We start from the raw sequence: 13,886 nt of genomic DNA, 5'->3' as shown, positions 1-13,886 counted from the left end.
CCTGATCTTAAGGGGATTGCTTTTAATTTTTGCCCATTGAGTATGATGTTGGCTGTGGGTTTGTCATAGATGGCTTTTATCATGTTGAGGGATTTTTTGGCCAGTAGTTTAAGTATTTAGACATTCTGAATTTTATAGTACCTAAACTGTATTGAGATGTAAGTACAATATCTGTTAGACTTGCCATAACTAACTTTGGGGGTTATAGAGAATTATAAATGCTTTATATGTTGGGACTAATAATTTCATTTTCTAAAGGGTTTTTGAATTTTACGTCTGAAAGCAAATATATTCCACGGAGCAATGAAAATCCTAATGGACAATCTCTGGAAAAAACTTCTGCATGGGAAGCTCTGTTAAGTTATTTCTTTCCAACAAGTAAGTTCTTGGTTGATTTTTTTTCCTACCAATGTGCTTGTTTTGAAAATAGTAGTTAAAATGTTTAGGAGGCAGTGTGGTCTATTGGCCTTGGAACGGACTATACTTGAGTTATCATTTTGACTCTGCCCATTCTCTTAGGCAAGATTACCTCTCTGAACCTCAGTGTCCACATCTTTAAAATGGAAATACTTACCACTAAGAATTGTGAGGAAGAACTGAGACAGTATTTTTAAGGAACTCCATAAATATTTGTTAGTCTTTATAAAATACTTTTCCTTCACAGATACCTCAATCTTTCACGATTTACCTTAAGGGCCTTGCCTGAAATTTAGTTCCTGACCCAGTCTGTGAATTCAGTATCTTTTAGAGCATTAATCAGAGTGCTGTATGGCTGTGATGTACAGAATATACCATTTTCTCATCTCTTTTTTTTTTTTTTTTGTATTTTTCCGAAGCTGGAAACAGGGAGAGACAGTCAGACAGACTCCTGCATGCACCCGACCGGGACCCACCCGGCACACCCACCAGGGGCGATGCTCTGCCCACCAGGGGCGATGCTCTGCCCCTCCGGGGCATCGCTCTGTTGTGACCAGAGCCACTCTAGTGCCTGGGGCAGAGGCCAAGGAGCCATCCCCAGCGCCCGGGCTATCTTTGCTCCAGTGGAGCCTTGGCTGCGGGAGGGGAAGAGAGAGACAGAGAGGAAGGAGAGGGGGAGAGGTGGAGAAGCAGATGGGCGCTTCTCCTGTGTGCCCTGGCTGGGAATCGAACCCAGGACTTCTGCACACCAGGCCGATGCTCTACCACTGAGCCAACTGGCCAGGGCCTTCTCATCTCTTTTAATGATAAGAAGTTCAAGTTTCAAGTCACATCATCTTTTTGTGATTCAATATGTAATGTATTTATCAAGCACATGATGACTCCTGAGAATTATTTAACACAAATAAACATCTTTCATTTTATACTGCATGTGTTGCCCTTTTAAAAAATTGATTGATTTTAATGAGAAAAGAAGGAAGAGAGAGGAAGACAGGAACTTCAATCTGATACTGTATGTGCCTTGACCAGGGATCAAACCGGCAAACCCTGTACCTCAGGAGGATGCTTTAACAAACTGATTCATTAAAAATCATGAAGAATTTATTCTAACGATATTTGATGTACATATATAAGAAAAGATTATATCTATTTTTGAATTTGAGGTTCTATCACTGAAATCTTCTGTGACCTTGCATAAATCTCTTCATGTTTCTCTATACTGGTTTCAAGAAGTACAAAACAGGCATTATAATATCTAATACCAATAAGTATAGCAAAATAAATGAGCTATTTAAATAAATTAAAAGTACTGCTATTAAATTGGGTGGAGAAAGAAAAATCTGAGACGGTGGTATGTTTTTAAGCTAAAATAATAGTTTTGTGAGGGCCAAAGTTGGTCATAAACATCAATAAATGGTAATTTTAGTATTAAAGTTTATGAAGATAGCAGATGAAAACTGTCACATATATGTAGTTATCTATAACTACATTATACACAGAAGCCACCTTTAAAAAGTTTAAATAAGATACCTATGTACATTGCCAAATTACTCTTCTAAACTGATACAATAAATAGAATCAAAATCAATTGTATGAGATGTCCATACAACATCAGACTGTTTCATTTTAAGAGGAACATTTGACCCAGTTTAATTCAAATATTTTTTAAAAGTGATTAAATATTTATGCATTCAAGATGGGGCAAAAGTAGGTGTACAGTTATGCAAAACACATTTTTATTTTTGTATTATTATTTATTGTTTTCCATATGAACAACTATAAATTAATTTTTCCCACCCTGTATATATACTCTCTTCTTTGAAAAAAATAACTATAAGTTCATAAAATATAAAATATTTTTTCCAAAAATGTTTTAGAGCTCTTTAATTGTCCAAACATTTTATGATGAAAATATTCAAATGTACAGTAAGGGAATTTTACAATGAACCGTGGTATCTACAATATGCCATTAACATTTTCCTATGCTTGATTTATGACTTATTTGTCCATCCATTAATCCATGTTATTTGGAGGATATGTCAGAGTAAATTGAAGCCATCATATATTTCTCCCTAAATAGTTCAACATGGATTTCATTAATTAGAATTCAACATTTGTTTATGGTTTCCTTGTTTTCATGTAAAATTTATATACAAATGGAATGCATAAATATTAAGTCCATTTTATGAGCTTTAACAACTATGTGAAACAAGCCCTGTGAAACAAGCCTCTACCAAAATATTGTCATCACCACCAGAAGGTACCTTCCAAATGTCAAATAATTTTAACCACTTTATTTCCTTTCTTGTATAATTGAATATGAATATTCTTCCCACTTAAGCACTAAAACAATAGTCTGTTGTTTTTTTATTAAGCTGTTGTTTGTAAAATATTCATTTCTTGTAGATTAAAGTATGAAAACAGACATTTCACAGACTGTCATGAAACTTGAGAGATCACATGATTCTTCTCCCTTTGGAGAAAATTATATACTTAAACTTAATAAAAATTGTTCTACCCTTTTTCTTCTTCAAAGTTACAAGTTTTTCTTAGTAATTTGGAACTGAAAGTTAAATTTAGTATCTGGCATAAAGTCCATCAGATGCAATTTAAGTATAAAATAATCAAAGCTCAGCATTAGAAGGGATCTTAGAGATCATCTGGTCCAGTCTCTTCTGTGATTTAAAATCTCTTCTATGATTTCTATTGTTGGAAAATAGTTTTTGAACAGTGCTATTAGTGAAGAACTTAGCTCACAGGAAGTCTATCCTATCTCTGACCAAGCTTTGACTATTGTCATCATTTTCTGGGTGTGTTATTGGAAGCCTGAACATGGCATTTCACATGTAGTTTAACCTGGAGGCTAAAGTCACGCTGGGCCTGGCAGACATGAAGAATTATTTGTTTAGAGTACATAGCAACAAAGTAGGCTAAACTCTCACATGTCTAAAATATTTTGGAAATGAATATTTAGACCAGTTGGTAATCATTAAATTTGTGATCTTGACACAATAGGTGGCCTAGTGAATAGTAGCTATTATTTTTACCTTACCTTCAGGAATTTCCAATCTTTTTTTTTAATTCAGTGAGAGGAGAGGAAGCAGAGACAGATTCCTGTATGCACCCCAATTGGGATACACCTGACAAGCTCACTAGGGGGCAATGCACTGCCCATCTGGAGCCCTTGCTCCTTTGCAACTGGAGCCATTTTTAGTGCCTGAGGGAGAGGCCATGGAGCCATCCTCAATGCTGGTGGCCAACTGGTTTCAATTGTGCCATGGCTGTAGGAGGGGAAGAGAGAGAGAGAGAAAAAATTGGGGGCTGGGTGGAGGAGAAGCAGATGGGTGCTTCTGTGTCTCCTGACTGGAACTCGAACCTAGGACATTTATACGCTGGGCCCATGCTCTATCACTGAGCCAATCGGCTAGGGCCAGGAATTGCCAATCTTTAAAGAGGATGGGTATTATAAAATAAACCATGAGGCAAAACTATGCTTATAACAATTATGTTGCTCTTTGCTGATGTTGAGGTGCTTTAAAATGATTGTAAAACACCAGTTACTTCTTTTCTATGTCTGTAGTTTTTAATGGTATTGGAGATTGAACCTAATCTATACCTGCCTTAAGCAATATTGTGGCGGTTTTCTTTTTGAATAATAATCTGTTATCTGCCTTTTTAGTTGTCATTTGATTCTCTTCTACAGCAGGTTGTTTAAAAAAATCAGTATTTTGAACTTGTCTTATAGATTCAAATATGTATGAATTTATTACTATTGTTGCATGAGTCTTGGTATTAATGTCATAAATCATTGCATATTCAAAATTACATAGTCATAACTTAAGCTCAAAAAGGATAATTCTGCCCTGGTCGATTGGCTCAGTGGTAGAGCGTCGGCCTGGCGTGCGGAAGTCCCGGGTTCGATTCCTGGCCAGGGCACACAGGAGAAGCGCCCATCTGCTTCTCCACCCCTCCCCCTCTCCTTCCTCTCTCTCTCTCTCTTCACCTCCCGCAGCCAAGGCTCCATTGGAGCAAAGATGGCCTGGGCGCTGGGGATGGCTCCATGGCCTCTGCCTCAGGCGCTAGAATGGCTCTGGTTGCAATAGAGCAACGCCCCAGATGGGCAGAGCATCGCCCCCTGGTGGGCATGCCGGGTGGATCCCGGTCTGGTGCCTGCGGGAGTCTGTCTGACTGCCTCCCTGTTTCCAGCTTCACACACACACAAAAATAATAAATTTAAAAAAAGAAAAAAAAAAGTATAATTCTAAAATATATGGTAGTGCCAATATGATAAGTGTTCACAGAAAGTAGATCAATATGGATAGTATCACTTATTTTACTTTCTAGCAGTAAGTTTTTGGAATTTTACTTAATTTCATTCTCATTGATACATTCAATGAGTTTCTGTAGCTTAGTAAAATTGAGTGAGAGGATATCTGTGGTATTAAACAAGGTGTTAGTTTTAAGGGCATTTTGCCCTGTTCTTGTTTTTTAGTTCTTTCTGCATTATGTTTATGTCACTACTACTCAGTTTATGATTTATAAACCCCTTTTCTTTATTTAAATTCAGTGAGGAGGAAGGGAGGCAGAGAAACAGACTCCTGCATGCACCCCGATGGGGTCCACCCAGCAATGTCACTAGAGTGTAATTCTCTGCCCACCTGGGGCTCTGCAACTGAGCTTTTCTTAGCGCCTGAGGCAGAGGCTATGGAGCCATCCTCAGTACCTGGGGCCAACTTGCTCCAGTCGAGCCATGGCTGCAGGAGGGAAAGAGAGAAAGAGAAGTGAGAAGGGGAGGGGTAAGGAAGCACATGGACACTTCTCCTTTGTGCTCTGACCGGGAATCGAACCGGAGGTCCACATGCTGGGCCAACACTCTACCTCTGAGCCAATCAGCCATGGCTTTGATTTATAACCCTTTTAACTACCTTACCAATGAGCTGTTAACAATTTATATTTTTTTTCAGTTCATCTAGAATTGAAAATATTATGTTAAATAACTTTGTGGTGATTTTTAGTTTCTCTCTTAATTTTTCAGCATTCATCAAAGTTTGTGTGTCATTCAATCTTGTCTTTAAATGTACCAGCCTAAATGTTGATTTGTTTCTTGTCTTGCAATAATTATTTTAATTAGGGAAAGTGGTTAGTAATCACATTGAATTCTCTTGGATTTTATTTCCAAAAGCATGTGTTATAAAGGAGAATGAGGAGGTGAAGGCTTGCAATAATCTGCAGAATCTTAACAAGAGTGAATGTTTGGAGTACAAATGCTGTTATTCATCATCTGGGACCAGTAACTTCAGCTGTTATGCCCCATTAAACAATAGTAAGTCATTTATTATATTTCTGGTATAAATTTTTTTTAATAACCAGGTCACAGTGCCATGCATTTAAGTTTGGCTCTTCCAGCTTTAGACTTAAATGGGGCTCCTAGCCCTAAAATAATACTGTCTATAGACTGTCCTGAAATGGTCTGGCTTCTATTCATGAGCAATTTCTGCTTAGCTATAAGATGTGACTGTGATAGTTTGAAATTAGTCTCTTGTTTTGCTTTAGTCACTACCTGTCTTGTCCCAAAGATTCTGGACTCTATGAGATGTATCTCTCAATGGCTGGTAGAATATAGCAATCAAACATGCCTTAGCTTACTTTTCTTTTCCTACTTTTTCTTCGTGAGTAGACTACTTCTCATTTATCTTCTGCATCTCAGTATGTGACAGTAGACTTTAATATTTCTTGTTAAGGTCTGTGTATTAGTTTCTTTTTGTTTTAGTGTTTTTGAATTAGGTCCTTTTATTAAGATTTTTATTTTCAAAGTTTTGAGAACTAGACCATCTCTTTTTTGCTTCTTTATTGGATAGTTGGATGTATTACCAATGAATCTTGTAATGGACATATATGATATGATTAAACAATAACAAATACTATAAAAAGTATGCATGCAAAGCAAAGTTTTAGGTTAATATAGTCCCTATTCAATTTACAGCTCTCTATTGATCATCTAGTATTAATAATGGAAACTGAAACCTGATCATGAATATAGTATTATGATTTTAACTTTGTCACATGGTATTTATAATTCCTTCATCAGTTTAGTCTTTCTTTTTATTATGTGTAAAGAGATACTTGTTTTGGTTTTTTTTTGACAATTAAATTTAACAGGGTGGTATTAGTCAATCAGAGTACATAGATTTAGAGAAAACATCTCCACATCCTTTGGACAGTCGATTATGTTGTATACCCATCACTCTAAGTCAAATCATCTTCTGTCACCTTATATTTTGTCTCTCTTTAAGCCCCTCCCGTTCCCCAATCCCACTCCCTCTCCACCCTTCCCTTCCCCCTGGTAACAACTGCACTTTTATCTATGTCCATGAGTCTCAACTTTGTGTTCCACCTATATGGAATCATACAGGTCTTAGCCTTTTCTGAGATTTTCTTATTTTACTCACTATAATGTTATCAAGGTCCATCCATGTTGTCATAAATGATATGTCATCATTTCTTATGGCTGAGTAGTATTCCATTGTACATATGTACCACATTTTCTTTATACACTCCTCTATTTTTAAATTTTAATTTATTGTGTTTACATAGGTTCTAGTGTCCCCCTGAATGCATCTCCCCCTCCCCATGTTCCCCACAACATTTCTCTTTCACTCCTCCCTGCAGCACCCTCCTCCTTTCCCTCCTCTATTGAATGGCATTTTGGCTGTTTCCATATCTTGGCCACCATGAACAATGCTGTGATGAACATGGGGGTGCATGTGTCTTCTTTCTTTTTTTCTTTTTTTTTTTCTTTTTTTTGGTATTTTTCTGAAGTTGGAAATGGGGAGGCAGTCAGACAGACTCCCGCATGCGCCCGACCAGGATCCACCTGGCATGCCCACCAGGGGCCGATGCTCCACCCATCTGGGCCGTTGCTCTGTTGCAACCAGAGCCATTCTAGCACCTGAGGCAGAGGCCACAGAGCTATCCTCAGCACCCGGGACTCCTGCATGCCAGGCCGATGCTCTACCTCTGAGCCAACCGGCCAGGGCCGCATGTATCTTTATGTACCAATGTTTTCAAGTTTTGTGGGTATATACCCAGTAGAGGGATTTCTGGGTCATATGGTAGATCTATTCTTAATTTGTTGAGGAATCATCATACTTTCTTCCATAATGGTTTTACTAAATTACATTACCACCAACAGTGAATGAGGGTTCTTTTTTCCCCATAGCCTCTCCAGCACTTGTTATTACCTGTTTTGTTGATAATAGCTAATCTAAAATGTGTGAGGTGGTATCTCATTGTAGTTTTGATTTGCATTTCTCAAATAGTTAGTGATGATGAGCATTTTTTCATATATCTGTTGGCCATTTGTATTTCTTCTTGGGAAAAGTGTCTGTTCATGTCCTCTTCCCATTTTGTTATTGGATTATTTGTTTGTTTGTTGCTGAGTTTTGTGAGTTCTTGACATATTTTGGATATTAGGCCTTATCTGAGCTGTTGTTTGAAAAATCATCTCCCATTTAGTTGGCTCTCTGTTTGTTTTGTTGTCAGTTTCTCTTGCTGTGCAAAAGCTTCTTAGTCTGATGTAGTCCCATTCACTTATCTTTGCCTTCACTTCCCTTGCCTTTTGAGTCAAATTCATAAAGTGCTCTTTATGGCAAAAGTCCATGAGTTTAGTACCTATGTTTTCTATGTAATTTATTGTTTCAGGTCTTATATTTAGATCTTTGATCCATTTTGAATTAATTTTAGTACAAGGGGACAAACTGTAGTCACGTTTCATTCTTTTGCATGTGGCTTTCCAGTTTTCCCAGCAGCATTTATTGAAGAGGCTTTCTTTTCTCCATTGTGTGTTGTTGGCTCCTTTATCAAAGATTATTTGACCATATACATGTGGTTTTATTTCTGAGCTCTCTATTCTGTTCCATTGGTCTGAGTGTTTATATTTCTGCCAATACCATGCTGTTTTGATTATCGTGGCTCTATAATATAATTTGAAGTCAGGTATTGTAATGCCCCCAACTTCGTTCTTTTTTCTTAGGATTACTGTGGCTGTTTGGTTTTTTTTTTTTAATAGTTCCATATAAACCTGATGATTTTTTGTTCCATTTCTTTAAAAAATGACATTGGAATTTTGATGGGAATTACATTAAATTTGTATATTGCTTTGGGTAATATGGCCATTTTAACTATATTTATTCTTATCCACAAATAAGGAATATTTTTCCATTTCATTGTGTCTTTTTCAATTTTATTTAATACTGCTTTGTAGTTTTCAGTATATAGGTTCTTTATAGTCTTTGTTATGTTTATTCCTAGGTATTTTATTTTAGTTTTTGTTGCTACTGTAAAAAGTATTATTTTTTTGAGTTCTTTTTTTGAGGTTTTATTGTTGGCATATAAGAAAGCAATAGACTTCTATATATTAATTTTGTATCTTGATACTTTACTGTATTGGTTTATTATTTCTAATAGCTTTTCTGCGGAGTCTTTGGGGTTTTCTATGTACAGGATCATGTCATCTGCAAAAAGTTAAAACTTTACTTCTTCTTTCCCAATATGGATACCTTTTGTTTCTTTCTCTTGTCTGATTTCTCTGGCTCGAACTTCCAGCACTATGTTTAATAGGAGTGTAGAGAGTGGGCTGCCTTGTCTTGTTCCTGATTTTAGAGGGAAAGTTTTCAATTTTTTATCATTTAGTATGATGTTAGCTGATGGTTTGTCATAAATGGCCTTTATTATGTTGAAGTATTTTCCGTCTATATCCATTTTGTTCAGTGTTTTAAAACATAAAAGGATGTTGTATTTTATCAAATACCTTTTCTGCATCTATTGATAGGATCATATGGTTTTCCTTTGTTTTGTTCATGTGGTGTATTACTTTAATCATTTTACTTATGTTGAACCATCCTTGTGTTTCTGGCACGAATCCCACTTGATCACGATGAATTTTTTTTTTTTTTTGATGTGTTGTATGCGATTTGCTAATATTTTGTTTAGGATTTTTGCATCTGTATTCTTTAGAGATAATTAGCCTGTAGTTTTCTTTTTTTGTGTTGTTCTTGCCTGGTTTTGGTATGTGGGTTATGTTGACTTCATAAAGTATGTTTAGAAGCATTGCTGCTTCTTCAATTTTTTGGAAGACATTGGGAAGCATAGAAACCAATTCTTCTTTGAATGTTTGGTAGAATTCACTAGTATATCCATCTGGTCCCAGACATTTATTTTGGGGGATGTTTTTGATGGTTGTTTCTATTTCCTCCCTGCTTATCAGTCTACTTGGGCTTTCTTCTTCTTCAGTCTAGGAAGATTATATTGTTCTAGGAGTTTATCCATTTCTTCTAGATTGTTGAACTTGGTTGCATATAATTTTTCATAGTATTCTTTGATAATCCTTTGCATATCTATGATATCTGTGGTAATTTCTCCTCTTTCATTTTGGATTTTGTTTATATGAGTCTTTTCTCTTTTTTCCTTAGTGATTTTTACCAGGGTTTTTCAATTTTATTGATCTTTTCAAGGAACCAGCTTTTTATTGTATTAATTTTTCTATAGTTTCTCTGTTCTCTGTTTCATTTATTTCTGCACTAATTTTTATTATTTCCTTTCTTCTGCTGGTTTTGGTTTGCCTTTGTTCTTCTTTTTCTAGTTTCTTAAGATGTAATGTTTGGTTGTTTACTTGGGCTTTCTCTTGCTTTTTCATATAAGCATGTAATAATATGAACTTCCCTCTATTACTGCTTTTTCTGCATCCCTGAGATTCTGGTATGTTGTGTTGTCATTTTCTCTTCTTTTATTTCTTCTTTGACCCATTCATTTTTTAGAATTATGTTGTTTAATTTCCACATTTTTGTTGGTGTGTTTACTGTATTTGAAGTTGAATTCTAGTTTCAAAGTTTATGCTCAAATAATATGCTTGGTATAATTTCAATCTTTCTGAATTTGTTGGTGTTGGTTTTGTGGCCCAGCATATGGTTTATTTTTGAGAATGTTCCATGTACACTGGAGAAAAATGTATAATCTGACGTTTTGGGATAAAATGTCCTGTAGATGTCTGTTATGTTCATTTGTTCTCATGTTTCATTTAAGGCCGATATTTCTTTAATGGTTTTTTGTTTAGATGAACAATCTAAAGCTATCAATGGTGTACTGAGGTCTCCAAGTATGATTATTTTTTTTTCAGTTTGCACTTTTCGATCAGTTAGTAATTGTCTTATATATTTTGGTGCTCCTCGGTTTGGTGCATATATAATAAATTTTAAGTTAATATAGTCCCTATTTAATTTACAGCTCTCTGTTGATCATCTAGTATTAATAATGGAAACTGAAACCTGATCATGAATATAATATTATGTTTTTAACACTGTCACATTGTATTTATAATTCCTTCATCATTTAGTCTTTATTTTGTATGAAAACACATTTTGTTCTTGTAGAAGGAAAATTTGAACCATGGTTTATAATTCACCATTCATATTAGAATGCATTTCCCAATGAATATTAGAATAAAATATGCTATTTATCTGCAAATTCTTGATTTTTGTTTAATTTAATGTTTTGTAATTTGGAAGTAAATTTAAAAAGCCATTTCTTTATCAAGTTAAGTATTCATAGATTTCTAGGATATGTAACATATGGCTGAAGAAAAATACACTTAGAACCTAGGAAGAGATATGAATTGTACTAATCTGTTATCAAATACAGTAGGATCATTTTATTAAGGTTTCCATTAGGAGGCATGTATTTAAAGTGTAGACTTTAGTTGTATTTTAAGACTAATTTATAAACTTATGCTGTAATTGAGTAGCAAAGTTATTTATGTCATAAAAGTACCTTCTTAATTTACTTTATTAATTGATAATTTTTATAAAGACTTTATGGAAGTGCTCAGATTTGCTTCTCTGACTTAAGTCATAAAAATAACAGGATATAATTAAACCAACAGAACCTTTGCAGATGTTCCGGATATTTGGTTTTAGTGTGATCAGCATTATAATGCTGGGATGTCTGTCCATTTTTTGCTGCTTTACTTGCTGCAGAAGGTAGGCAAACATAAATTTTTATTTACTGATTGTTGAGTGTATTTGTATACTTATGTGTAGACACATTTATTTATGTGCTCCAGTAACACTGGTGTTATGGTTGAGTCCCTTTTGCTCAAAAGAAGGTAGCTTGGTAAAAACCTAGAAGTAGAATTATCAAAATATTAAAAACATAAATGATACTTTATTTTTACGTAAATTTAAAACATCTACTTACATAGTCTGTATATTCCTTCATCAAGCAAAATTCTAATTGGAAGGAACAATAATTCAGTGAGCTGGGAAGTTGTGTGGATGGAAGATCTTTATTAACTTCAAATAAGAAGAATTCCCAGAAGTGTTAGTCTCCATGTAGTAGAGGGTCATCTACTATTGGGTCATAGAACCTTGGTATGTCTTCAAGGCACTTTGTATCAGATTTCCTCGTAGTATCTTATACAAAGTACTAGTGAGCTACTGGCATGATGGTTTTAGTTTTTTTCAACTAGCTCCCCACCTACTGGGACAGAGTGGGTGTGGAGGTAGAAAGCAGGGCCAGGAATAAGCAGAGGTGAGTGAAGTACTGGAAGCACAAAGTTTAAGGAGGCATTCACTCTTAGTTTTGTGAAAGTGCAGGTTTGGCACTAACATGACCCTGAAAGAAATTATGTCCTTATATTTTCTGGTAATGAAAAGGTGCCTGTTGAATATTAAACATCTTTGATGTTTTTATTTGAGTTAATGAGAAAGCCATATTTGAGTTACCGAAATATTTAGATTTCACTGGAAGATTTAGACTTACAGTGGTACCTTGAGATACGAATTTAATTCATTCTGTAACCGAGCTCATAAGTCAGTCAACTCGTATATCAAACTGCCAATACTGGACCCATGTGCCAATGCGCCAACTAGCGGCAGCTTCCAGAATCATGACTCGTAGCTTAGAATTTTGCTCAGATCTCAAACAAAAATACGGACCGAGTCGCAGCTCGTATTTTAAAAAATTTGTATGTTGGTCTTTTCATATCCCAAGGTACCACTGTATACATATTACCTTATTTTCTGTAAAGATCATTGTCATTTTTTTCTTTTATATATCTTTTCCTTGAGTCTGATGAATGTGTCATTGTATTTTCATATATACATTCAGTTCATAGCAAGTTGCCTCATGTGTACTGGAAGCTTAATATATTTTATTGAATAAAGGAATGGCAAAACAAAGAAATACAGCTGGCTAGCCTGGAAGGCAGTCTTATAGTAATTTAAACTTTCTCATTGTTTATATCACTTTCTAAGACCATTTTGAACACACTGTTGGGTCACAGCCTTTTAACTCTTCCACTTTTCATATGACATTTGATCTTTTTCTCAGTTTTCACTTGGTTTTCTATATTCTGTATTGTGGTTTTCTCTAATCTTTATCCTAGACTGTTCTCATTATCTTTCTTTTCCGAGATATTTGAGAATAGGATTGGAATCTCTGACTCCTCCATTCTTCCCTCCAAAGCCTTGATTTCATATAAAAGATAGCTCATAAATTAAAATGAAATGATATTTGTTAGAAACTGATGGATAAATTAATGCTGTGCAATTTAATATCTTGACTGGTATAATAATTTAATTATGGACTCTTTATTGTGCTTCTGCCAGGGAGTTTTATAGGAATGTTCAAGTATTCTGGGTTTTTCTCTAAAATGAATTCCAAAAGATTATTTCTAATAAGAATATATTTTCTTCTTTTATAATGTGAACTGTTTAAGAGACTGGAACAGTGTGAAGAGCATACATATTGAATACCATAAATTTTGGTTTACTATGATTAATTAATTAATTTACTTATTTGACTATTTTATATAAGAGTGATATGTTCCTTCAGTCATCCTGAGCTGCTTGCTGCAACCCAAGAGCAAGTATTAGTTTTAACTTGCCACTTAGCTGAATTTCCAGGAACAGTGATTGGTTGAGAGTGGGTGGGACACTGTGAAGTTTTCCTAGTAAGGTGATTTTAGAGGCAAGGAGAATAATTGTGTTAGAACAAAGATCCTGTTCTTGATACCAAACAAGGAGCTTAAATCGAGTCCAAAGCCTGCTAAAAACCCCTTTTTGTTAGGAAAGATATCTCATTAGAACTATCCCCTTAACTTACTTCCTGTTCTTCATTTCAAAGAATAAAGAGATAGATGAAATATCACAGTAGGTAAAATAATTGACCCCATAAAAAGGAAAGAGATACAGTAGTGAAATCAATATATAATGTTTTAAAAAAGAAAAGAAAGAAACCAAACAGTTGTTTTATCTAAATCAGAAAGGCTAAAAGCAAAATTCAGATCTGCAGTAACATGATCTGAGCCTCCTTGCTGCAAGAAATCTTGCGACATTGGAAGATACTCTTAAGCTTCTGCTCCTGCTGGGTCCTGTCCGAAAAGTCAAATATGCATTCCTTCAAGAAAAACCTGT

The sequence above is a fragment of the Saccopteryx leptura genome, chromosome X (assembly GCF_036850995.1).
Source record: "Saccopteryx leptura isolate mSacLep1 chromosome X, mSacLep1_pri_phased_curated, whole genome shotgun sequence".
Taxonomy (NCBI): Eukaryota; Metazoa; Chordata; class Mammalia; order Chiroptera; family Emballonuridae; genus Saccopteryx; species Saccopteryx leptura.
Note: the sequence above shows the minus strand (reverse complement) of the source record.